The sequence below is a fragment of the Podarcis vaucheri genome (genome assembly GCF_965113315.1).
Source record: "Podarcis vaucheri genome assembly, chromosome: 4".
In the NCBI taxonomy this organism is placed as follows: Eukaryota; Metazoa; Chordata; class Lepidosauria; order Squamata; family Lacertidae; genus Podarcis; species Podarcis vaucheri.
Genome location: NC_138762.1, coordinates 10,343,078 through 10,370,012, shown reverse-complemented (window position 1 = coordinate 10,370,012; position 26,935 = coordinate 10,343,078). Strand labels below are relative to the sequence as shown.

Genomic DNA, 26,935 nt, shown 5'->3' with positions numbered 1-26,935 from the left:
CTTCCCTATACAGGGAAATAGATGGAATCTCAAAAATGCAAGCAATTTAGCTATGCTCTGCCTCGACAGCAGTGCCTCTGAATACCAGTTTCTGGAGAGTGCAGGTGGAGAGAGTGGTTCTTGTGGTCGGATCCTGCTCAGATCTGCGAGGACAGGATGCGGGCCTGATCCACCAGGCTCATCTCATACCCTCCAACCATCCCTATTTGCCCAGGACATTCACGGAATTACAGAAGCCATCTTGGCTTCTAATTTGATCCTGGAATGTCCTGGAAATGAACCAGCACCAGACACACATCAAAAGACACACACCCCAGTTTTTTGTCAGAGTAACGTGGGAAGGTATGCTCTTCTTATTTTCTTAACATCTCGGATTTCTCTAGGAAATTTGGGCACGGGGAATGTCTTTGGCAGCCCAAATCGTTCTCCTCTCTCTTCCTCACCCTCTGTTCTTCTCGGACTCTCTTGAAACGGCCTATTATGCCAGCAGCAGCCCTTTTTACAACGTGGGCAGACCCCAGAAGCTTTTGAAAAGGGGACGCTGAGAAGTCACCCGTTTTCCAGAGAGCCTGTCGCCTCTGCTGTTTCCACAGAGCAAACTGGGAACCGCAAACCGAAAGCTGGTGACTTGCCCCAAGCTGGGAGCCAGACGGGCCTCTGCAATTTTGACGCAACTTCCCACAGAAGTCCTTTTGACACTTAACTTTTCTCTCCACCCCCCCTTGCAACTTCCAGCCAGCTCCAAAGTGGGTAGATGAAAGCCCACCCTCAGCCAGCCCCCACCCAGTCTGCCTGGACTTTCAACAGTGGCCTCCTTTAATAGCCAAGGGCAGTGTGTTTGCTAAGGAGAACCAAGCTGGCATCTTCTTCAAACAAATTCTAGTCGCTTCTGTATTAACCGCCCCCCCACCGCTCCCCAACACCGCCCCCTCCTTGTCCTTTTAATACTATAAGGTTTTTTTTTTTTTAAATTTAAAAGCAGCACTTTGAATGCTTTATAAACGGCATGCACTGCTAGTGCATTTTAACATCTCCAAGCCAAGGGATCTCCACAAAGCCCGGGTTTGTTGAATTTTGCGAGGGGGTCGCATCTGAGCTGTGCCCGGCCTGAACAAAAGGCAAATATGCAAAGCGAACCGGGACAAGAAATGAAAGCTACAGCAGGGTCACGACACCCCCCTCCCCAATTACGGGATGGTCTGAAGATCTAAGGCGGTCCCCCGGATTAGTTCACAAAGAGGCAGCGTCAGCCCTGTGAAAGGGGGAGAAATGTGAAAGCATCGCTTTACAAGGTCCCTCCGAAACCGTTTCCAAAAACCAGAGAGTTCCCATAACACGAGAAGGCCCAGAGTACACACACACACACGCATACAGAGGACGGGCTGGCGGGAGAATTGGCCCCGGCCTTAAAAAGGTAAACAAATAATTACGAGACCAAACTTTCTCCCTTGGAATTTGGCAGCGCTGCCTGGGCCAGGCTGCAAAGGGAAGGAAAAGAGGCTTTTGGAAGAGGGTTTTTCAAGAACTCAAAACAAGTTCGGTGGATTTCAGGGCCCGGTTTGTGAGCGGCCTCGATGACTGAGCTCAGTGCTGCAAGAGCAGCTGGAAGGAGGCGGGAGAGAGCCGAGGAGGTTGGGTGCAAAGGGACACTGCAGACTGCAGGTGAAGGATAGCGCTGACCTATCTCCTGAGCATCCATCTTGCTTTGCTTGCACAAACCTTACACGGAGGTTAGACTACGGGCAGTCTTGATTAGAGTGTTCATTCTGACAGTCAAGCTATGGAACGCCCTCAGTGATGGGCGCCAACTGGGAGGGGTTTCAAAAGAGGCTTAGACAAATTTATAGGTGTAAAGGTAAAGGTAAAGGGACCCCTGACCATTAGGTCCAGTCGTGACCGACTCTGGAGTTGCTGCACTCATCTCGCTTTAGTGACTGAGGGAGCCGGTGTACAGCTTCCGGGTCATGTGGCCAGCATGACTAAGCCGCTTCTCGCACAGAAATGGCGTTTACCTTCCTGCCAGAGCGGTACCTATTTATCTACTTGCACTTTGGCTTGCTTTCGAACCGCTAGGTTGGCAGGAGCTGGGACCGAGCAATGGGAGCTCACCCCGTCGCAGGGATTCGAACCGCGACCTTCTGATCGGCAAATCCTAGGCTCTGTGGTTTAACCCACAGCGCCACCTGTGTCCCATTTATAGGTGTATGACATCTGGTGGGATGACATTCCACAGGGCGGGCACCACCGAGAAGGCCCTCTGCCTGGTTCCCTGTAGCTTTACTTCTCACAGAGAGGAAACCGCCAGAAGGCCCTTGGAGCTGGACCTCAGTGTCTGGGCTGAACAATGGGGGTGGAGACGCTCCTTCAGGTATACAGGGCTGAGGCCGTTTAGGGCTTTCAAGGTCAGCACCAACACTTTGAATTGTGCTCAGAAATGTACTGGGAGCCAATGTAGGTCTTTCAAGACCAGTGTTATGTGGTCTCGGCGGCTGCTCCCAGTCACCAGTCTAGCTGCCACATTCTGGATTAGTTGTAGTTTCTGGGTCACCTTCAAAGGTAGCCCCATGGAGAGCGCGTTGCAGTAGTCCAAGCGGGAGATAACCAGAGCATGCACCACTCTGGTGAGACAGTCTGTGGGCAGGGAGAGTCTCATCCTGCATACTAGATGGAGCTGGTAGACAGCTGCCCTGGATACAGAATTGACCTGCACCTCTGTGGACAGCTGAGAGTCCAAAATGACTTCCAGGCTGCGTGATTGGTGGCTGTGGCGAGGGCTACTCTTGATTGGCTGTTGTTGCGGCAATTGGATGGGCGATTGGCGGCTTGTGACGGTGAGTGAGCAGACGATTTGTGGCTTCTGCTACATGTGTTATTGGCAGTGTTGGCTCCACAACTCTGGGCAATCTCCCCCCATTTCCTTAATTTTGAGTCCCCCAAAATAGGGGACGTCTTATACATGGGGCGTGTTATACACAGAAAAGTACAGTAAACCTGTGTCCTTTTTTGTGTCCCCCCTCTTTTGGCAATGTCTTAATCAGTACCCAATCTATGGTTTTTCTTGCTTGCTTTTATTGTATGCAAAGTAGGCAGAGAGGGGAGGGGAGGTTACCCCCCTCCCTAAACTGTGGGATGAAGTGCTTTCTTTGAACAAAAAAAAAATATTAAAACATTTGGGGGTTTCTTACAACAGAATATCAACCGTAGAGACTCATTTAAAGCCCCAAACTGTGGGCTTTGAAGTGCCAGGAATAGATTCTAAAATCATATATCCAACACCTGGAAATATGCAGACGTTAGAAGGGTGGGGGTTGGAGAAAAAACCTAACAGATCTCTGAACCAGCCAGACCCCCGATAGATTCCTGAGGCCGCAGTGAGGGATGCCATCTATATGGCAGAATATAAATAACTCCGCCAAAGTCTCTTGGCCCCAGCGTGCCTTTAAATGTATATACCATTTGTCCTTTCCAAAGGGCAAAGAAAGCCGTTAATGATTATAAACACACATCCCCCCAGGCTGCGATTCCTGTCCTCAGACTCTTTTGTCTGCGAGGCAAAAGGTTGGGAGGAATTTGGGGATGTTGGAGATGGCCACATTTCTGGTGGCAGGATGCTCTTCTCTGGTGGAGAAGAGGAGGTTAAGGGGTGATATGATAGCCATGTTCAAATATAGAAAAGGATGTCACATAGAGGAGGGAGAAAGGTTGTTTTCTGCTGCTCCAGAGAAGCGGACACGGAGCAATGGATCCAAACTACAAGAAAGAAGATTCCACCTAAACATTAGGAAGAACTTCCTGACAGTAAGAGCTGTTCGACAGTGGAATTTGCTGCCAAGGAGTGTGGTGGAGTCTCCTACTTTGGAGGTCTTTAAGCAGAGGCTTGACAACCATATGTCAGGAGTGCTCTGATGGTGTTTCCTGCTTGGCAGGGGGTTGGACTCGATGGCCCTTGTGGTCTCTTCCAACTCTATGATTCTATGATTCAGTATTTGCCCATCTGTCCCCAATAGCTGAGCAAAATGGTGGTGTTTTTTTTTGGTAAACATTTGTTTGTGGTGCTTCCCCCACAAAAGAAACACATGGCATTGTGTTGTTTGTTGTCCTCTGTACCAGATCCTCGTTTTTCATGTCTGCTGTGTGAGATATGAGCTCTCTCCTTTGAGTGTGGCACTCAAATTGGAAGCGCAACACTCAAAATGGAGCACGTTTGGCTTCCAAAGAAAGTTTGCAAACCGGAACACTTACCGTATTTTTCACCCTATAAGACGCACCAGACCATAAGACGCACCAAGTTTTTGGAGGAGGAAAACAAGAAAAAAAAATTCTGAATTTCAGAAGCCAGAACAACAAGAGGGATTGCTGTGCAGTGAAAGCAGCAATCCCTCTTGCTGTTCTGGCTTCTGGGATAGCTGCGCAGCCTGCATTCGCTCCATAAGACGCACACACATTCCCCCTTACTTTTTAGGAGGGAAAAGTTACCACTGTATTTTGTACACGAAGCTGAACTTCACAAAAATCTGGTGCGATGCTCATCAGTCACGCTGCAGTCTTTAAGACTGTTGCCAGTTGAAGATGAGCAGCGGCAACAAGGAATAAACTCCCCACCCTGGGGAAATGTAAGCAAAGAAAAACAAAACTCAGGAGGGGCAAGCATGGGAAGGAAGATCTCTTCAACCTTCTGAATTCTGAAGGAACAGCTGACGCTTGCCAAGCCAGAGGACCCTAAAGCTGTTCCCCACAGGTGAGAAGGCTTAGGAGTCGGTCTGCTGGAAGCTCTGCTCACTGCTTCGCTTTTAAAAGCATTTCCTCTCTCCGTGAGCTGCGAGCATTCCCCAAAATCTCTCTCTCCTGCTTCAGACCCATAATGGACCTTTCTTCCCCTTAAATCTTGTCCCTCCCACCTGCCATAAACCTGCCTCCACCGAAGGGGCTCTTTTTGGCAGAGAAACGGGCAGCTCTGTGTTCTATTACTCATCCCCAACGATAGCACAAAGGCAAGTCTTTTCCCTTCATGTTCTGTGGTGACCTCCTAGTCTCCATGCATCAATGGAATAAGCAGCGTGGTCATGTCTCCTGGCCCTCTGCAGGAGAAGGGAGAGAAATTGAGGCCAGGATTCCCAGAGGAGGGCTAAGAGCTTTCTTCGCTTGTGCCAAACTTTAAGATGGAAAATAGTTAAGAACCGTGTTGCTGGATCAGGCCAAATCTGGGCCAACATCCTGCTCTCACGCTGGCCAAACAGATGCCTGTGGAAAACCCTCAACTAGGGTCTGAACACAACAGTGCCCTCCCCTTCTGAAATTTCCAGCCACTAACTACTGCCTTGAGAGAATTATATGCCCCCAAATGGTGTGAGGAAGCAGTACCCATGAAAGAGGAGTGGTGCGGGTGGTGCTGTGGTCTAAATCACTGAGCCTCTTGGGCTTGCCGATCGGAAGGTCGGCGGTTCAAATCCCCGTGATGGAGTGAGCTCTCGATATGATACGATATATTTATTGTCATTGTCCCATACAGAACAACAAAACTGAAAAATCTACACAAGACATTCAAAACCCAACAAGCCTGCTATCCCAGCTATCCCAAACTGGTTAGCCCCCTAAAAACTCTGATATCCCATTTTTACATACAATATACTCCCATGTTGTTTAGTCGTTTAGTCGTGTCCGACTCTTCGTGACCCCACAGACCAGAGCACGCCAGGCACTCCTGTCTTCCACTGCCTCCCGCAGTTTTGTCAAACGCATGTTAGTAGCTTCAAGAACACTATCCAACCATCTCATCCTCTGTCGTCCCCTTCTCCTTGTACCCTCAATCTTTCCCAACATTAGGATCTTTTCCAGGGAGTCTGTGGAGGAGCGGAGGAGCGGAGACGCGAACCCGGCTCTCCTTACAAACGCATTGTAAGGAGTCTGTATGGGAGTCTGGTGCTGGAGGAGACTCTTGAGAGTCCCATGGACTGCAAGAAGATCAAACCTATCCATTCTGAAGGAAATCAGCCCTGAGTGCTCACTGGAAGGACAGATCCTGAAGCTGAGGCTCCAAGACTTTGGCCACCTCATGAGAAGAGAAGACTCCCTGGAAGAGACCCTGATGTTGGGAAAGATGGAGGGCACAAGGAGAAGGGGACGACAGAGGACGAGATGGCTGGATATTGTTCTCGAAGCTACCAGCATGAGTTTGACCAAACTGCGGGAGGCAGTGGAAGACAGGAGTGCCTGGTGTGCTCTGGTCCATGCGGTCACGAAGAGTCAGACACGACTAAACGACTAAACAACAACAACAACATGAACACTGTGTATCCTGACCCATTGAAACCAATGAAGCAAGCCAATCATAATGGAAGGCCATTGACTTCAATGGGACTCAAGTGTGAGAAACCTCTGGATTGGGGCCTCCAAGTTCTCTCTTTCTCTGTCTGCATGCACACACATGTAGATTATGCCGAAAGCACATGAAGAGCAAGGCAGTATCTCTCTGTTTTTGGGAACGCCTTAATGTTTTCCTAGGGGATGCGGGTGGCGCTGTGGGCTAAAGCCTCAGCGCCTAGGGCTTGCCGATCGAAAGGTCGGCGGTTCGAATCCCCGCGGCGGGGTGCGCTCCCGCTGCTCGGTCCCAGCGCCTGCCAACCTAGCAGTTCGAAAGCACCCCCGGGGGCAAGTAGATAAATAGGTACCGCTTACCAGCGGGAAGGTAAACGGCGTTCCGTGTGCGGCTCTGGCTCGCCAGAGCAGCGTTGTCACGCTGGCCACGTGACCCGGAAGTGTCTCCGGACAGCGCTGGCCCCCGGCCAATAGATGTGAGATGGGCGCACAAACCCCAGAGTCTGGCAAGACTGGCCCGTTCAGGCAGGGGTACCTTTACCTTTACCTAATGTTTTCCTATTTCCAAAGCTCAGTGGGACAACATTCCTTTAATCTTTCTCGTAAGATAAATATTTTTGTCATCAGATTCGTTGCTCCCCCTCCTCCAGTTCTTCCTGTTTGAGTGGAACATTGTTTACTAGAAATAATGTAATTCCTGCTCTCGGTGTTATGATCTTGTCTTGTCTTGATTACCATGAACCGGCCCATCGCTGGGGTGGTTTTGCCCGAAGCAGCGAGAGGATGGGGAACCATCCCAGTTTTAAGCAGTGAATTTGTCTTTAATGGGATGTTTCTGGAAGGAGCAGCTCACCTGGGTCTCCTGGACCAGAACTCTGCAGGGCACTGTCTTGCAGGAGAAAGCCATAGTTTGCAGGGGAGAGATAGAGGGGAAGGATTTCAACAAGCAAAAACTTGGGTTTGCAGCCTTAGGCGAGTTCCTTGAGGGGGGATCTGCTTGCCTGTGGCGCGGGAGCCTGTTTGGCTCCCCTGAAACTTTGCTTATACCTTTATAAATAGTGTGCATATCACAAATATATATATATATATATATATATATATATATATATATATATATAGAGAGAGAGAGAGAGAGAGAGATAAATATATATAGACTTGGTTGGTTCTGTGGTCTAAACCACAGAGCCTAGGGCTTGCTGATCAGAAGGTCGGCGGTTCGATTCCCAGTGATGGGCTGAGCTCCCGTTGCTCAGTCCCTGCTCCTGCCAACCTAGCAGTTCGAAAGCACGTCAAAGTGCAAGTAGATAAATAGGTACCGCTCTGGCAGGAAGGTAAATGGCGTTTCTGTGCGCTGCTCTGGTTCACCAGAAGCGGCTTAGTCTTGCTGGCCACATGACCCGGAAGCTGTACACCGGCTCCCTTGGCCAATAAAGCGAGATGAGCGCTGCAACCCCAGAGTCTTCCATGACTGGACCTAACTGTCAGGGGTCCCTTTACCCCCCCTCTCTATATATACCATATTTTTCGCTCTATAACACGCACCAGACCATAACACGCACATAGTTTTTAGAGGAGGAAAACAAGAAAAAAATATTCTAAACGAAATAGTGGATATATGATTTTTGTGGTTCATGCTGTGGCCACAGACACGTGATCTGACAGTGAGTTTGGAGTAGCCCAATGCAAAAATCCTGAGGATCCATGCTTTGTAACCACAGAAGAGGGAAGGAAGGGGAACCATGGATCCTCTGCTCACGACTGCAGCAGATCCCCCCCCCCCGCCACCCATAGGCATTCCGTCCATAACACGCACAGACATTTCCCCTTACTTTCTAGGAGGAAAAAAGTGAGTGTTATGGTGCAAAAAATACGGTATATATATATATATATATATATATATATATATATATATATATATATAAATATATATAGACGTGGGTGGTGCTGTGGTCTAAACCACAGAGCCTAGGGCTTGCTGATCAGAAGGTCGGCGGTTCGATTCCCTGTGATGGGCTGAGCTCCTGTTGCTCAGTCCCTGCTCCTGCCAACCTAGCAGTTCGAAAGTGCAAGTAGATAAATAGGTACCGCTCTGGCAGGAAGGTAAATGGTGTTTCCGTGTACTGCTCTGGTTCTCCAGAAGCGGCTTAGTCATGCTGGCCACATGACCCAGAAGCTGTATGCCGGCTCCCTCGGCCAGTAAAGCGAGATGAGCACCGCAACCCCAGAGTCTTCCACGACTGGACCTAACTGTCAGGGGTCCCTTTACCTCTTTCTCTCTCTCCATATATATATATGAAATAAAGAAAGAAAAGAACAAAAGAAAGAGTAAAGTTACATGAAAAGATCATACAAATTCCACATGCCTTGGTTCTCAAACTTAATCCATTCTGGAAGTTCATTCCAAAACCAAAGCATTCCAAAACCAAGGTGCGCTTTCCCCATAAAAAGTAATGCAAAACGGATTAATCCATTCCAGACTTTTAAAAACAACCCCTAAAACAGCAATTTAACATGAATTTTACTATCTTACGAGACCACTGATCCACAAAATGAAAGCAATAATCAGTGTTCTGAACTATAAAATAAATAAGACAGCATTGTAGATGATAACGATGAAAAATATTATTTTTTCCTTACCTGCACTGATGAGTCATTGTTTGGATGGGGGGGGCTTTTATCCATTTCCCGCAGTCACACAATCAATCAATCAATCAATCAATCAATCAATCAATCATAAAATGAAAAACAATCCACAGACACAAAAATGAAAAAGCCACACAAAAACGCAAAAAATAGCAAAAACAAAATCACCAAATATCACCTCAGGACACGACAATCAGAAACGGAAGGCTTTAATTACGATGGGGCGGAGACTTAAATTTGACTTAAGGGTAAAATGGGATTAAAAAAGCCTTGTTTACAATGGGAGGGGACTTAAATTTGCTGCTTAGGTGTAAAATGAGAGGGGGAAAGCCTTCATTACTATGTGGGGGACTCAAATTTGCTGCGCAACAGTAAAAACAGAAGCCCAGGAGCATGTTCGACTTCCAGGGCAAAGTTTGAAAACCAGAACACCTACTTCCGGGTTTGCAGTGTTCGGGTTCTGAGTTGTTCAGGAACTAAGCTGTTCGAAAACTGAGGTCCCACTGTATCGAGATTGCTCTTAATCTCCTGTCTTCCCCCCATCCCATCCATGGGTCCTCTTAATTCTATTTTCATCTGTGTATCAATACTTCTCCAATTATTCATCTTCCTAAGTTATCTGTACTTTCTATTACATTACAAGTGTATTTAGAATCCTGCTAATATTTTGACCTGTTTGCAATGGTTTTTTATATACATTATAAACATTTCCCATTCTTTTTAAAATCTCTTGTCTTCTTGGTTCCTGAGCTTCCCCGTTAATTTTGCCATTTCAGCATAGTCCATCAGCTTGATCTGACATTTTTCTTTGGTCAAGACTGTTTCTTCCTTCCATCTCCGGGCTAGCAGCATCCGAGCAGCCGCTGTGGCATTTATGAACAGTTCCCTCTGATCTTTAGGGATCTTGGTACCTAGAATTCCTAATAAGAAAGCTTCTGGTTTTTTAGCAAAGGTTATTTTAAACGTTTTTTTCTTTTCATTATAGATCATTTCCCAGAATTTTATTACAATTCCACCACATCTGGTAAAAGGTACCTTCATTTTCTTTACATTTCCAGCATATATTGGTACTTGTTCTATACATTTTTGCTAATTTTACTGGAGTTGAAGGTAAAGGTAAAGGTACCCCTGACCCGTAAGGTCCAGTCGCAGATGACTCTGGGGTTGCACGCTCATCTCACTCTATAGGCCGAGGGAGCTGGCGTTTGTCCACAGACAGCTTCCAGGTCATGTGGCCAGCACAACTAAGCCACTTCTGGCAAACCAGAGCAGCACACGGAAACGCCGTTTACCTTCCCGCCGGAGCGGTACCTATTTATTTACTTGCACTTTGATGTGCTTTTGAACAGCTAGGTGGGCAGGAGCTGGGACCGAGCAACGGGAGCTCACCCCGTCGCAGGGATTCGAACCGCCAACCTTCTGATCGGCAAGCCCTAGGCTCTGTGGTTTAGACCACAGCGCCACCCGCATCCCTTTATTGGGGTTAAGTCCCACCAATACATCACTTTCATATAGTTTTCTTTCAATGAAGAACACGCCGTAAATATCAGATCTGTTTTCCATAGCCTCTCCCACTCTGTCATTTGTATATTATGTCCCCCATCCTTTGCCCGTTGTATCACCACAAATTCTGACCTGTTCATCTTTTGTATACAAAAATGCAGTTTTCAAGTGGTCCATGAGAGGGACAGAATTTGGGCGCCACTGGTCTACACCAATGGGTAGAGGCTGTCTAGGAATTTGAACAGGGTGTCTCTCCCAGTCATACCTGGAAATGGCATGGATTGGAACTGGGCCCATCTGCATGTTCAGCCTTCTGGACTCTTCTTCAGAATATTTTCTGGCTCCATGGAAATGTTGCGCTTTATCTCCTGCTCTCCACCTTCCGAAATTGAGGATTTGTGCCTTACAGCATCAATCTTATCCAGGGCCTGTTTCATGACAAAAAAAACGTTTGCCACAAAGCTGTATTTATTTACTTATATTTGCATCCTTTTTTTCTGCTTCACCAACCAGAGAGAGGAGAGATTCATGGCTTGACCCTAAAGGAATTATTAACACCACATCTCCCCACCGCTGCTTTAATAAGATTTAAATCCAGCTTTTCCTTTTTGACTATGTCGCCCAAAACATAAATCAGAAGCCGTAAGTCAATTTTACAGTGTGCTAAGCGCTGGGAGTGATGGAGAGTCCAAGTGTTTTGGGGGGAGAGGGTGGGTGGGGGGTGGAGAATTCCATAAGCATCATTGCCGCCTCAGCTTTTTGACAAGGAGAAAGTCTCCTGATGATTTGATTGGGCTCTCGATCAATCCCGAATCCGTCAGGGAATAGGATGGAAAAATACTGAAACTGAAGAACCCATCAGACGTCCTGGTGTTTCAATGGGCTGTGATTTACTGGCCGAATCTCACGATCCCTTAGGTAAATTTCTGATGACTGGACTTGATCTTACAGCCTCTCAGGTTGGAATCCAACAGCTGACCCCAGCAGAGGAGCCTGCCTAAGAGATGATAAAGAGGAAATGACAGGTTGGGACAGCTTGGCTCAGAGGACTGGGAGGCCCCCAAAAGAAAATGTATGGAAAAGAGAAACCTTCTCTCCCTGAAAAAAACAACACACACACACCCAAAATCCAGCATTGGTCCAAGAGAAAAGTAGTTTGGCTTGAGAAAGTTGTGTGTCACGTTAAGAAATGAACAGCTGCTCCTTCAGGGATTTGCAAAGACGCCTTTATCTTTGAAGAATTATTCCCTCAAACTGTTTATTTCCTTTCCAGGAGAAGCAAATGTTTTATGTGCTTCCAAGAAGAAGGCTTTAAAAACAAAACAAAACTGACCTGGGGGAAAACAAGGCGGAATGTGACATTTCGCAAGAGTCAGGTAAATGGAATCTCTAACCAGAAGACTGGGTCTATCCAATAGAGAAACGATCCCATGGCTACTGACTCTGGATTTATGGAAAAGAAACATGCTGCAAGATGCCAGTGATAGAGATCATACATGCTGGGATGGCTGGGGTTCCCCTCCCTGTCAGTGTAATGGATCCCTTGTCTAGAGTAGGAATAGACAGATAACTGCTAGCACATTTGCAAAGCTAAGCAGGGTCTGAGACAGTTTCTAATTGGATGGGAGACTGCGTGTTGAGATGCCTGAATTGCAAAGGCTTGGACTATATGGTCCTCAGGGTTCCTTCCAACTCTACAATTCTATGCTAAATTTAGGTTTGCAGAATTAAAATTAATTAAAGAGCTTTGATGCTCTGGTGCAACAAATCCACTTAAAAAGATCTGTGAAGTTTGGTTTCTCTGTTTCTCATTTTTCCCCAATCATAAGCTGTTTACCACAGCATAGGTTTGCATTTTTAAAAAGTTATTAAAATTTGCCAGCATTTTTTGAGCGTATTCCACTCTGTATACGCAGTTATTCCACTGTTGTTTAAAGAAAAGGCAAGTAACAGGTAACATGGTAGAAATTAGGCTTCTATGTCCCAACTACAGTTATCCCCTCCCCAAGCTGCAATTCCCAGAGTTCCCTGAAAAGGGGAATTGATTGTTAAACCACTATGAGAATTATAGCTCAGGGCGAAATGAGGCATCTCCTAAGAACTCTCAGAACCCTTAACGAACTATAGATCCCAGAATACTTTGGCGGAAGTCATAACTGTCTATAGGTTGTAAACCACTTTGAGATATATAAAAGGGTATAGAAATGAAATGAATAATAATAATAATATCATCATAATGCTTTAAATGTATGTTGTGAATGTAACATAAGCCACACTAATTCAGTGGAAGAGTTTGAAGTAAGCACACTATTGGCCATAGCTCTGGGGCAGAACACTTCCTTCGAATGCAGAAGTTAACGGTTTCCATCTGTAACATCTGCAATCGAGCAGGAAAAAAACTCTGATTAAACCTCTGGAGTTCCTCAACCTGGTGCCATCCAGATTTTCAGACTACAACTCCCATGAGCCTCGGCCAGCATGGCGGTCAGGTTGGGGAAGGGTTGAGCTAGAGAGGCCAGTGGTATGACTGATGATAAAACAACCACCTAGGTCCTTTTGGCAAAGCTTCACCTGAGCTTCAAGCCCTAGGATCTGATTTCAGCGCCTGTGCTGATCAAATCCATCTCAGCTGGAACTGTTCTATAAGCAATTTTGTGATGGCCTGGGATTCGGACTCGGAGGCTGAACCTGAGGAATTCCAGCCTGCACAGGATTCCCTGCCTCCAGGACCAGCTGAGCCGGGGCTGGGGCTTGAACCTGAAGGGTCCTCACCTGTGCTGGATCCTCAGGTGCAGGCACCAGCTGAGTCTGCTCTGGCTCCTGAGGGGATGGAGGACCCATTGCCTGCAGGTGCTCCACTCTCAGCCCCATCAGGGAAAGCTGAGGTTGCCTCTGGGTCCGGTCACCCTCCAGCCTCTCCTGAGCTGCAGAGGCTCAGGGCAGAGAGGCGGAGGGAACTAAGTTCCCGCAGGAGGAGTGCTCGCCTCCAGGCCAGGAGAGGCAAGTCACATGTGGACCGGGGCCGCCCTATGCCTCGGGGCAGATAAAAGCCAGCCAGCCCAGTCCCAGGTTGTGGGAGCAACATTGTTGGTAACCTGTTCCTGCCAGCACCCTGTCCTGCTCTTCTGCCAGAGTTCCTGACCTCACCCGACTCCCTGCCTTGGACCCTGCTTCAGCCTTGACGGACAGCCCCCATACCACACCCTCGACCTCGGACTAGACTCGGACCACGCCGCACAGTAACCCCCCCGGGACCAGCACAGATTTGCTCCATTATTTTTTTATTTTTTATTGCTGTTGCCTGGTTCTTATTTATGACATTCCCTACCCACCGAAAACATGGACCCCAGGTGGGTTGTCGCCAGATAGAACTAGCCGAAGCTAAAATGCAACACGACGAACTGTCATAAAACAGCACATTTTGAAGATGACATCACACCATTCTGAAAGAGGAAAATCTTCACAATGTCTTGGAAGGAACCCAGAGCTTGGACCACTCGACTCTCCCGGGGCAGGAAGCTACACAGCTGTGGCGCCGCATTTCCTGGGTAATGAAGTCAAGCAAGCCGGTCGATAATTTCCTGTGTCTTCCTGCTTTCTATTCGAAACCATCAAGATTCTACAATTTGGTCATCTCCAGCCTTCAGGGACTTGGCTTGCTGCTCAGAAAATAGGAGCTGCCTATAGCAAGTCTGACTGTTGGTTCATCTAGCTTCTAGGTTGGATTACTGCAATCCACTCTACATGAAGATGCCCAAGAAGACGACCTGGAAACGTCAACTGCTCCAAAATGCAACAGCCAGATGACTGGCTAGGTTGCCTTCAAAACTCACATAGCCCTGTACTGAAATAATAATAATAATAATAATAATAATAATAATAATAATAATAATAATAATAATAATAATTTATCTATATCCCACCCTCCCCAGCCAAAGCCGGGCCCAGAGCAGCTAACAACAGTAAAATAATACAGCATTCTAAAATCAATTCATTATAAAATCAGTTCAAATCAAAATTAATGGCAACCATTGGGCTAGAGTTCTGTGAAGAATTACCAAAGGAGGGGGTCAGGCTGTGCCTTGGCCCAAGGCCTGGTGGAACAGCTCTGTCTTGCAGGCCCTGTGGAAGGCTGTCAAGTCCCGCAGGGCCCTAGTCTCTTGTGACAGAGCGTTCCACCAGATCGGAGCCACAGCCGAAAAAGTCCTGGCTCTGGTTGAGGCCAGCCTAACCTCCCTGTGGCCTGGGACCTCCAAGATGTTTTTGTTTGAAGACCGTAAGGTCCTCTGTGGGACATACCAGGAGAGGTGGTCCCGTATAGGGATTTAAAGCCGTATAGGGCTTTAAAGGTTAAAACCAGGACCTTAAACCTGATCCTGTACTCCACCGGGAGCCAGTGCAGCTGGTAGAGCACCGGGTGAATGTGATCCCGCAGCGAGGACTAATGCTAACTGTTGGATGTCATTGGACTCCAGTTCCCATTAGTCGCAGCCGGCATGGACAATGTCTAGGCATGATGGGTGTTGTAGTCTAGCAACCTGTAAAGGGTCAAATGTTCCCCAGCCTTCTAAGGGGACTGTCAGGTGAACACGTTCATCAACAGGTCAGAAGGGAGACTCGGAGACTCGAAGTAAAGCTATCTGTTTTATTTAGGGAATTAGTATACCAGCGGGAAGGTAAACGGCGTTCCGTGTGCTGCGCTGGCTCGCCAGATGCAGCTTTGTCACGCTAGCCACGTGACCCGGAAGTGTCTCCGGACAGACCTGGCCCCCGGCCTCTTGAGTGAGATGGGCGCACAAACCCCAGAGTCTGTCAAGACTGGCCCGTTCGGGCAGGGGTACCTTTACCTTTACCTTTTATACAGCAGAGATCACTCAGGCACTGAAGACATTGCCAAAACTGGTTCTGGGCACCTCCTCTTCCTCCTAGCCCTCGTTTTCTGGGTGTCTTCCAAGCAGATGCAAACTCCAGCAGAGAGGAAGCCCCCCTCCTCACCTTGGCCTTTTGTAGCTTTCTGTTCAGCTTTGTGTAAAGCTCTGCGTGACCTTGGAGGGGAGCTCAATGCAGAGGGACTGGGCAGCTGCTGTGAAGCTGTTTCGGCATCTGGCCCCATCCCTGTCCTCTCCTTCAGATCCTGAGCTCAAACCGTGTCCCTCTGCAGTGTGCAGAGAGCCAGTGTGGTGTAGTGGTTCAGAGCGGTGGACTCGTAATCTGGGGAACCGGGTTTGCATCCCCGCTCCTCCATATGCAGCTGCTGGGTGACCTTGGGCCAGTCACACTTCTCTGAAGTCTCTCAGCCTCACTCACCTCACTGAGTTGTTGGGGAGGAAGGGAAAGGAGGTTGTGAGCCACTTTGAGACTCCTGAAGGGGAGTGATAAAGCGGGATATCAAATCCAAACTCCTCCTCCTCCTCCTCCTCTTCTTCTTCTCCTTCTCCTCCTTCTCCTCCTCCTCCTTCTCCTTCTCCTCCTCCTTCTCCTCCTCCTCCTTCTCCTCCTCCTCCTCCTCCTCCTCCTCCTCCTCCTCTTCTTCTTCTTCTTCTTCTTCTTCTTCTCCTCCTCCTCCTCCTCCTCCTCCCCCCTCCTCCTCCTCCCCTCCTCCTCCTCCTCCTCCCCTCCTCCTCCTCCTCCTCCTCCTCCTTCTTCTTCTTTTTCTCCTTCTCCTTCTTCTCCTCCTCCTCCTCCTCCTCCTCCTCCTCCTCCTCCTCCTTCTTCCTCTTCACACCCAGTCCTGTCCTTGGAGGGCTCCCTCTTCTTGTTCACTCAAGTCTCCTGTGTCTTCCACACTCCTCTGATCTTTCTAGAGTCCCACCACCACTCCTCTGGGTCTGAGCCTCCTTCCTCTGTGGCTTCCCTAGGGGGTTCCTCCGTTGGAGTCTCCCACCACTCTGGAGTCACCCAGTCAGTCCCTGACACTGTCATACAGAAAGCAAGCATTTGGTCTTCTTTTCTGGCGATCCCTCATAGCCAAGTAAGATTGTCTTCCGTAAACACGGTTTTAACAATGAGTCAATAAGTGACTGTGGAGGCCAATTCTGGATCCACATGTCGTTCCACAGTGGGGGACATTGGTTTCCGGGCAGGAGCTGATCACAGTGAGGGTTTGCCAAGCATGCCTTCCTCTTAGCACATTTCTCCCTTGCGTCCTGAGTTCAAGTGCCTTCAAAACCCATGACACCTTTGGTAAAGGCTGTTCTCCAATTGGAGCGCTCGCAGACCAGTGTTTCCCAATTGTTGGTGTTTATACTATATTTTTAAAAAATTGCCTTGAGAGAGTCTTTAAACCTCTTTTGTTGACTACCAGCATGACGCTTTCCATTTTTAAGTTCGGAATAGAGTAGTTGCTTTGGAAGACGATCATCAGGCATCCGCACAACATGACCAGTCCAACGAAGTTGATGTTGAAGAACCATCGCTTCAACACTGGTGATCTTTGCTTCTTCCAGTACACTGGAATTAGTTTGCTTGTCTTCCCAAGTGATGTGTAAAAAATTTTGGAGACACCGTTGGTGGAATCTTTCAAGGAGTTGGAGCTGGCGTTTATAAGTGGTCCATGTTTCACAAGCACACAGTGAGGTTGGTAGTACAATAGCTTTGCAAACAAGCACTTTGGTTTCCCTGCTAATGTCCCGGTCCTCAAACACTCTGCACTTCAATCAGGAGAAAGCTGCACTCACAGAGCTCAGGCGATGCTGGATTTCAGCATCTTGCTGACCAACCCAACTCAACCTGGGAGAATGTGGATGTCTGGCTGATTCCCTCAAGGTGACTACAGTGCTCTTCTCCTCTTCCTGGGCATGCCATCAAATGATGATGCACTCTGTTGCCCTCTGTCAGGAAGGATGACATAATTGCCTTCTTCAGGAGTCCTCTTTCATCCTTCTCTGAATAATCATATTGGCTACAGGCAGAGACAACGTAGAGCTCTAGACGGATCACCCAGATCCTGAGACGCAGCAGTTTCTCTGCTTCCAGATGCGAGAGGATGCCTTTAATATATGTGTCAGCGTGCATTTAAGGCTTTATTATAATTAATAATCCTAATTTATCGCCCAGCTCCACCTGTAACTTAAACAAGGAGAGAGCTCTTTATCATTCCCCTCCATCTCTGCTGCCCTTGGAGCAATTTAGCATTTGTCAAGAAGAAATAAGAGCAGGAAAGACCTTTCTCCATTGCAGGGCAATCCGGGGACGTTCCAGAAATGGATGGGAAAAAGAGAAAGGACGGGAATAAATCTTTGGCACTCAAAGCTCCAGATCCCCTTTTCTCTATTTAATAACAAAAAGATTTACTTTGCAGACTTCCCCCCACCGAAAGCAATTCTGTGTGCGCTCGCGATGTGAATAATGCAAAAAGGGATTTGACAACGTAGGGCTGGTACAGACCCTATTTCTTCCACTTGTCCAAACCCCTGCTCAGTTTCTCAAGGAAAGAAAACTTCATAGGACCATAATAGAATCATAGAATCATAGAATCATAGAGTTGGAAGAGACCACAAGGGCCATCGAGTCCAACCCCCTGCCAAGCAGGAAACACCATCAGAGCACTCCTGACATATGGTTGTCAAGCCTCTGCTTAAAGACCTCCAAAAAAGGTCCACCACACTCCTTGGCAGCAAATTCCACTGTCAAACAGCTCTTACTGTCAGGAAGTTCTTCCTAATGTTTAGGTGGAATCTTCTTTCTTGTAGTTTGGATCCATTGCTCCGTGTCCGCTTCTCTGGAGCAGCAGAAAACCACCTTTCTCCCTCCTCTATGTGACATCCTTTTCTATATTTGAACATGGCTATCATATCACCCCTTAACCTCCTCTTCTCCAGGCTAAACATGCCCAGCTCCCTTAGCCGTTCCTCATAAGGCATCGTTTCCAGGCCTTTGACCATTTTGGTTGCCCTCCTCTGGACACGTTCCAGTTTCTCAGTGTCCTTCTTGAACTGTGGTGCCCAGAACTGGACACAGTACTCCAGGTGTGGTCTGACCAGAGCAGAATACAGTGGCACTATTACTTCCCTTGATCTAGATGCTATACTCCTATTGATGCAGCCCAGAATTGCATTGGCTTTTTTAGCTGCCGCGTCACACTGTTGGCTCATGTCAAGTTTGTGGTCAACCAAGACTCCTAGATCCTTTTCACATGTACTGCTCTCAAGCCAGGTGTCCCCCATCTTGTATTTGTGCCTCTCATTTTTTTTGCCCAAGTGCAATACTTTACATTTCTCCCTGTTAAAATTCATCTTGTTTGTTTTGGCCCAGTTCTCTAATCTGTCAAGGTCGTTTTGAAGTGTGATCCTGTCCTCTGGGGTGTATAAACCGAGTCGGATTTCTCTGGAGCCTAAGAAGATTAGAAAAACCTGCTGGATCCAGCCCATCTTGTCCAGCATCCTGTTCTCACAGTGGCCAACCAGATTCTTATTATGGGAAGCCTGCAAGCGGGACTTGAGCACAAGAACAAGTCTTGTCTCCTGTGGTTTCCAGCAAATGGTATTCAGAAGCATTGTGCTCCACTTGGGGTCACCAATGAAGGTGACCCGGAAACTACAGCTAATCCAGGATGCGGCAGCTAGACTGGTGACTGGGAGCGGCTGCCAAGACCATATTACACCAGTCCTGAAAGACCTACATTGGCTCCCAGTACACTTCCGAGCACAATTCAAAGTGTTGGTGCTGACCTTGAAAGCCCTAAACGGTCTCAGCACAGGATACCTGAAGTAGCATCTCCACCCCCATGGTTCTGCCCGGACACTGAGGTCCAGCGCCGAGGGCCTTCTGGCGGTTCCCTCATTGCAAGAAGCAAAGCTACAGGGAACCAGGCAGAGGGCCTTCTCGGTAGTGGCACCCGCCCTGTGGAACGCCCTCCTTTCAGATGTCAAGAAGATAAACTGACTTTTAGAAGTTGTCTGAAGGCAGCCCTGTTTAGGGAATCTTTTAATGTTTGATCTTTTATCATGTTTTTAATATTCTGTTGGGAGCCGCCCAGAGTGGATGGGGAAAACCAGTTAAATGGGCAGGGTAAAGGTAAAGGGACCCCTGACCGTTAGTCCAGTCGTCACCGTCTCTGGGGTTGCGGCACTCATCTTGCTTTATTGGCCGAGGGAGTCGGCATACAGCTTCCAGGTCATGTGGCCAGCATGACTAAGCCGCTTCTGGCGAACCAGAGCCGTGCATGGAAACGCCATTTACCTTCCCGCTGGAGCGGTACCTATGTATCTACGTGTACTTTGACGTGCTTTCGAACTGCTAGGTTGGCAGGAGCAGGGACCGAGCAACGGGAACTCACCCCATCGCGGGGATTCGAACCACTGACCTTCTGATCGGCAAGCCCTAGGCTCTGTGGTTTAACCCACAGTGCCACCTGCATCCCTTAGATGGGCAGGGTATAAATAAATAAATAAATAAATAAATAAATAAATAAATAAATAATTGTTGTTATTCTTCTTATTATTCTGACAGTAAGAGCTGTTCGGCAGTGGAACAGGCTTCCACGTGAGCTGGTGGACTCTCCTTCCTTGGACATTTTTAAGCAGAGGTTGAATGTCCACCTGTCACGAATGCTTGAACTGAGATTCAGAGGGTTAGTCTGGATGACCCCTGGGGGTCCCTTCCAACCCTACAATTCTATGATTCCACGGGCTCCATTCATTGTAAAGCAAACACACGCACTATCTAAATAACTCACTTGTTCAATCAGTTGCCCCCGAGGGAGGCTCATAAAACCTGAGATTAACTGCAGTGGCGTAGCGTGGGGGGTGCAGGGGGGCCGGCCGCACCGGGCACAACATCTGGGGGTTAGGGGGCGCAAATCCACGGGTTGGGGGGCGCAAATTACTTGCATTGCCCCGGGTGCTGACAACCCACGCTACGCCACTGATTAACTGGGCTGCTAAAACCTTCTCTGAACACCTTCTCTCCATTTACCTTCCAGCCTGTGCGGTTTCTCAGATCCACACATCCTAAAAGCAGTGCCTTGGGGGTTGCCAACAGTTTTCTGAATGGGCTCTTGTGCCTTTAACAACACCCCAGTGCACAGAAACCTAGAAGCTTTTCCTGGCGTGCGGATGAAGAAATGGGCAAAGCTTTTCCCGTGTCGTTTCAGCACATGAGGCGGCTGTTAACGGCACCGGTTTCTTGCCAGAAAAGAAAGCGAGGAAAGCTGGCGACCTGATTGCAGCCCTATAAAATAACTGATTGTGGATGGTGTCGAAACCGCAGGGTGGCTGCCACTTTCCCTGCATAGAAAGCAGGCTGGCTGCGGCATTTGTTTCCTGGCATCACAGTCTGAATAATTAATAATAATAATAATAATAATAATAATAATAATAATAATAATAATAATTTTAATATATACCCCGCCCTCCCCAGCCAAGGCCGGGCTCAGGGCAGTTAACAAGCAATAATAAAAACAAGTTGGATTAATATAACTTAAAAACAAGATTAAAATACAACATTAAAATATTGAAACAATAAAATATTAAAATTCAGCCTCATCACAGGAGGAGAAAGGAAAAGAAATCAGATCCCTCAGGGCCCTGGCCTCAAGAGACAGAGTGTTCCACCAGGCCGGAGCCAGTGTTGAAAAGGCCCTGACTCTGGTTGAAGCTAATTTAACCTCTTTGGGGCCCAGGACCACTAGGATGTTGCTATTTATGGACCTTGAGGCTCTCTGTGGGGCATACCGGGAGAGGCGGTCCCGTAGGTACGAGGGTCCTAGGCCGTGAAGGGCTTTAAAGGTCAAAACCAGCACCTTGAACCTGACCCTGTACTCCACCGGGAGCCAGTGCAGCTTGAAAAGCACTGGGTGAATATGCTCCCATGGCAGAGACCCCGTGAGGAGCCTCGCTGCAGCATTCTGCACCCGCTGGAGTTCCTGGGACAGTTTCAAGGGCAGCCCTGCGTAGAGCGAGTTACAGTAGTCAAGCCTGGAGTTGACCGTTGCATGGATCACTGTGGCCAGGTCTGGGCGGGAAAGGTAAGGGACCAATTGCTTGATGCTGCGAAGGTGGAAAAATGTCACCTTGGATGTTGCTGTAACCTGCACCTCCATGGAAAGGGAGGCGTCAAGGATTACACCCAAACTCTTAATGGAAGGCAATGCTCCCTGTTGTGTGTGGTTTTGATTCTCCCCCTCCCCGCCAAAGGGCAGGCTTTGTGAGCTGGGGAGCTAGCAGGCGGTCTCCCTTGGGAAGGTCAGTGTTTCACGAGGACCGTCTGGCAGCACCCAAGGGTGCAGAAATGCAGAAATGCATCTCTTTAGATCAGCAGTTCTCAACTTGTGGATCCCCAAATGTTGTTGTTGTTTCCTAATTCTCTCAGAGTTTCTTTTTTCTTTCTTTTTTAAAAACTTTATTCCAAAACCGAAAAAGAATTACAAATATGAAATTCAAAATCCATATTCGTTTTGTAACATAGTTGACTAGATTAAAATATACCCTTTGCTATATATAAATGCAATGGAATTAGAAATATTATATTAGAATTTTTAAAAAATTCCCCTATACTCCCCACTCCCCTTCACTCATGTGTGATCTCAATATTTTTTTTGAAATTCTTCCATCTTGTTGTGTTGTTGTAGTTTAATAATTATTCAATTGATTCTTTTATTATTTCCTTGCTTACCCCTGCACGTTTTACACGTTATCTATTAATATTCCAGTTCCGGAACCATATTTTTTCATGTATTCATTCACTCTATCACACTCTTTAATCATTCTCTAATTTCAATCAGATCAGTCGTCGTGGGTCCCCAGATGTTGTTGGACTACAATTCCCATCATCCCTGAGCTCTGACCTTGCTAGCTAGGGGTGATGGGAGTTGTAGTTCAACAACATCTGGGACCCACAGGTTGAGAAAGGCTGCTTTAGATCTTTTCTTTCCCTCTGCAGCTGCATACACACAGCATACATTTAATGCACAGAGCTTTCCCCCAAAGAACCCTGGCAGTTTATCTATCGCTGAGCTACAATTCCCAGCACCATTCACAAACTACAGTTCCCAGGGCAGGGGGAAGTCCTGTGCTTTTAAAGGTAAAGGTAAAGGGACCCTTGACCACTAGGCCCAGTCGTGGCTGACTCTGGGGTTGCGGCGCTCATCTCGCTTATTGGCCGAGGGAGCCGGCGTACAGCTTCCAGGTCATGTGGCCAGCATGGTGAACCAGAGCAGCGCACGGAAATGCCGTTTACCTTCCCACCAGAGTGGTACCTATTTATCTACTTGCACTTTGACATGCTTTCGAACTGCTAGGTTGGCAGGAGCAGGGACCGAGCAACGGGAGCTCACACCGTCATGGGGATTCGAACCGCCGACCTTCTGATCGGCAAGCCCTAGGCTCTGTGGTTTAACCCACAGCACCACCCGTATCCCCTGTGCTTTTAGCTGAGCTTTAAATGTATGGTGTGTGTGCACAGCTCCTCCCTTCCTTGGCAGCAAGCGCTCTTTTCCTTTTGGATCTGATAGCTCCGTCAAAGAGATCTTCTGTTCGGCTCGGGTCTCCTTTGCCCACACATCCTGCCTGCCTGCCAGGATCTGCTCACAGCAGGTGCCAAGAACACACCAAGGACGTTGAGCCAGCCAGCGACTGGATCGCCTTCAGACAGCATCACCCACTTGGAGTCAGGGCTGGCTAGCATCTCCACCAGGAATGCCATTTTGCATTTGCAATATCCTCATTACCATCCTGGCAAGCTTTTCCCATCAAAGGCCTCCTGCCAGGTCAGGAGCAGAATCAACTAGCAAACCATCTCATTTGTTTTTTAAATCCAACCTGTGTCAATTTCTCTCTCTCTCCTATGGGTTGTACAGTAAGGTTTCCAGATTTTGTTGAATGAATCCACTTTTCAACTTCAGTAGGAATGATAGGATTTTGTATGGGGACTGATCTGTAAATCCAGGGACTGTCCCCAGGAAACAGGGACATCTGGCAACCTTATTGTACAGTGGTACCTTGGAGACTTTTGAGAGTCCCATGGACTGCAAGAAGATCAAACCTATCCATTCTGAAGGAAATCAGCCCTGAGTGCTCACTGGAAGGTCAGATCCTGAAGCTGAGGCTCTAGTACTTTGGCCACCTCCTGAGAAGAGAAGACTCCCTGGAAAAGACCCTGATGTTGGGAAAGATGGAGGGCACAAGGAGAAGGGGACGACACATGACGAGATGGTGGGACAGTGTTCTTGAAGCTACCAGCATGAGTTTGACCAAACTGCGGGAGGCCGTGGAAGACAGGAGTGCCTGGCATGCTCTGGTCCATGGGATCACAAAGAGTCGGACATGACTAAACGACTAAACAACAACAACAACACCTTGGTTCTCGAACTTAATCCGTTCCGGGAATCCGTTCGACTCCCAAAACCGTTCGTAAACCAAGGCGCGGCTTCTGATTGGCTGCAGGAGCTTCAAGTGGAAGCCACATCGGATGTTCGGCTTCTGAAAAATGTTCGCAAACAGAAAACCTACTTCCGGGTTTGCGGCGTTCGGGAGCCAAAACGTTTGAGTACCAAGGCGTTTGAGAACCAATGTACGATTGTATTTGGTGAAGTCCTACTCAGAGTAGACGCATTGGGAGGAATGGACATAACTTTCTCAGGTACATTAATCTCAGTTCTGCTCTGAGCATGACTTTGTTGTTGATGTCCGTCTGTCTGGAGAGTCAATGGAGTGTGTCTCCAGGGGTAAAGCTGAACCGCTGTGTTAGCACCACCAAAGTGACGTCCCTGGAGCGCAAGCCTGGGCTGTGTCTGGAGGTCCTGGGCTGCCCAGATGACAAGACCCCCTTCTTGACCTTGCCGATGTGGTCCAAAGGAAAGAAGGGTGATAACTTTTTGCACCAGCTTGGCTGCAGGGGAACTTTCTCAGCCAGTGAGTGGAACCACCCACCTGTCGATCAGCTCATGTCACAATGTCAGGTGATTCAGATTTCAAGCAGGAAGGGCCTGTCTCTGATCTTAGCACTGTGGGCAACAGCCCTAAGATTCCAATCAGAGATAAACCTCTGCTTGCTCTTTAGAAGGCATCAGGCAGAGGCTTATCTCTCAGTGCTGTAGTCCCACAGTGCTAAGATCAGAGATAAGTCTCTGCTTGCTCTTTAAAAGGCACCAGGAAGAGGCTTAGCTCTCAGTGCTGTACAGTGGTGCCCCGCAAGACAAATGCCTCGCAAGACGGAAAACCCGCTAGAGGAAAGGGTTTTCCGTTTTGGAGGTGCTTCACAAAACGAATTTCCTATGGGCTTGCTTCGCAAGACGAAAATGTCTTGCGAGTTCCTGCGGGGTTTTTTCCTCTCCCCCTTTTTCCCAAGCCGCTAAGCCACTTATCAGCTGATCCTAAGCCGCTTAACAGCTGATCCACTAAGCCACTTAACAGCTGATCCGCTAAGCCGCTTATCAGCTGATCCGCTAAGCCGCTAAACCGCTTATCAGCTGATCCGCTAAGCCTGCTAAGCCGCTAATAGCCCTAATCCGCTAAGCCGCTAATGGGCTTGCTTCGCAAGACGAAAAAACCACAAGACGAAGAGACTCGCGGAACGGATTCTTTTCGTCTTGCGAGGCACCACTGTAGTCCCACAGTGCTAAGATCAGAGATAAGTCTCTGCTTGCTCTTTAAAAGTCACCAGGAAGAGGCTTATCTCTCAGTGCTGTAGTCCCACAGTGCTAAGATCAGAGATAAGTTCCTGCTTGCCCTTTAAAAGACGTCAGGCAAAGGCTTGTCCCTTATCTTAGCGCTGTGGTCCCACAGCACTTAAATCAGAGATAAGCTTCCAGTTGCTGTTGAAAAGGCAACAGGCAGAGCTTATCTCTGATATTAGTGCTAATATCCTTGTGGCAGTGTTTTACAGAAAGAGCAGAAAAGGAAGGCATCATCATCATCATCATCATCAATTTGTATACCGTCTTTCTATCTTATAATACTCAAGGCGGTTTACAAGCTGAAAGAAAGAAAAAAACGAACATCTTATAACCATCTAATGCAATACAAAAATGTGATAAAATATAACTTTAAAATAAGCAACCTGCATCCAAAACGTAACATTCAACAATCATTAGAATAGTATAAAATAACAATATCAACATATAAAAGTTAAGCAGAAATCCACTCAGTTACAATAATTTCTTTTTTTAAAATATTTTTATTAGCAATTTCAACATAACAATGTATCAAAGCATATCCTATTCATTATTTTCCCCCTTTTCCCCACCTCCCCATCAAAGCCCCTAGAGACTTCCCTCAGTTCCTCTCTCTGATTTATCCACACATATTATTCTCTGCATATTGTAAAATTGTGTAAATCTTTATATTATCTGTCTACTATTATCAATAAATTTCTGTATGTTTATTCAAAACCTGCCAAGGAGTCCAGTTCATTTTGTTGTCTTTTTAAGTAATTTGTAAAAACTTCCCATTCTTCTTTGAAATCACAGTTTGTATGTCAGTTTAGCCAGTTCTGCGCAGACAATAAATAATTTCTAAACTATAATCAATAAAACAATACAAATTGAGAAGCAGAGACTAGAGGCTGGGGCAAGGCAGGTGGAAGGAGGCCTTGCCTGACAAAGTCTCTCCCCTCACAGTCCACCGTGCTTGTTCCAATGCGTTTCTGTGCCGCACAAGTTGTGCCCCGACAGCTGGAGAAGCGGGGCTCTGATTTCGACTCTCACGGTCTCTTGGGTTGGCCACGATTCGCAGCTGGAACTGGCAGAGAGGCGGCTTGGTTGCAGAGGGAGAGTTGGCCGGCGTAAGGAGCAAGCGCCACACCTCGACACGGCAGCTCGTGATATCCTGAGCAAGACCAGCGGAGGAAAGGGGGGGAAAGGTGGTGGATTTGGCAAGGAACAGGGGATGCCTGCTCCTAATTTACTCCTTCAAGAGCATCGGTTGAGGGCTGCGCAAGCCTTTATTGAAAGCCTCCAAAGTGTTTATAGGACAATTTGTGTGCAGCAAGTTTCCCTGGAAGAGGCTCAGATCGGAGAGAGTGTGTGTGTGGAGTGGAGCCGAGGAGGGTTTGCTGTTGTTCGTTAGAGGCCCGATACTCATTGATACGAACACACTGGGAATCAAGTCATCTAACAGATGTTTGCGATTTAAAGAAAAGTCTCTGGAAGGGAGAGGAAATATTTGGCAGGCTGTGGGGAAACGGGTGAAAATCAAACAGTTCATTCCTGGGTGCAATCATAGCCAAATCTATTCTTTGCGTATGTTTGGGGGGGAGGGAATGTGAGGAGAAGGGGGTATGGTATTTTATGTGTGTAAAGGACCTGGAATTGGACCCTCTGAAGGTTTATAGAGTGTTCATCTTTCCAAAGAGGTAGCTCTATCGCATTCTTCAGCACTGAATGTCTGCAAAAGTGAATTCTTTTTTTGTTTTGTTGTTGTTGTAAAGGATAGGAACTGCACAAGTTCAATGCTCCCTGCGCACATCTGACCGTGGCTGCACATTTCTAGGCATGATGCGGCGGTGGTGGCCATCGGCGTATGACCCTATCCACACA

At 47.6% G+C, this 26,935-nt stretch overlaps 1 long non-coding RNA gene across 1 annotated transcript in view; it reads left to right on the top strand.

Moving 5' to 3' along the window:
• Window positions 1-5,391: 5,391 nt before the first annotated feature.
• Window positions 5,392-26,935, top strand: part of LOC309530625 — a 419,691-nt gene continuing 398,147 nt past the window's right edge. The window contains exon 1 of the long non-coding RNA XR_014218782.1: window positions 5,392-5,433. This is a non-coding gene — a long non-coding RNA (uncharacterized lncRNA). The remainder of the gene's footprint in view (window positions 5,434-26,935) is intronic.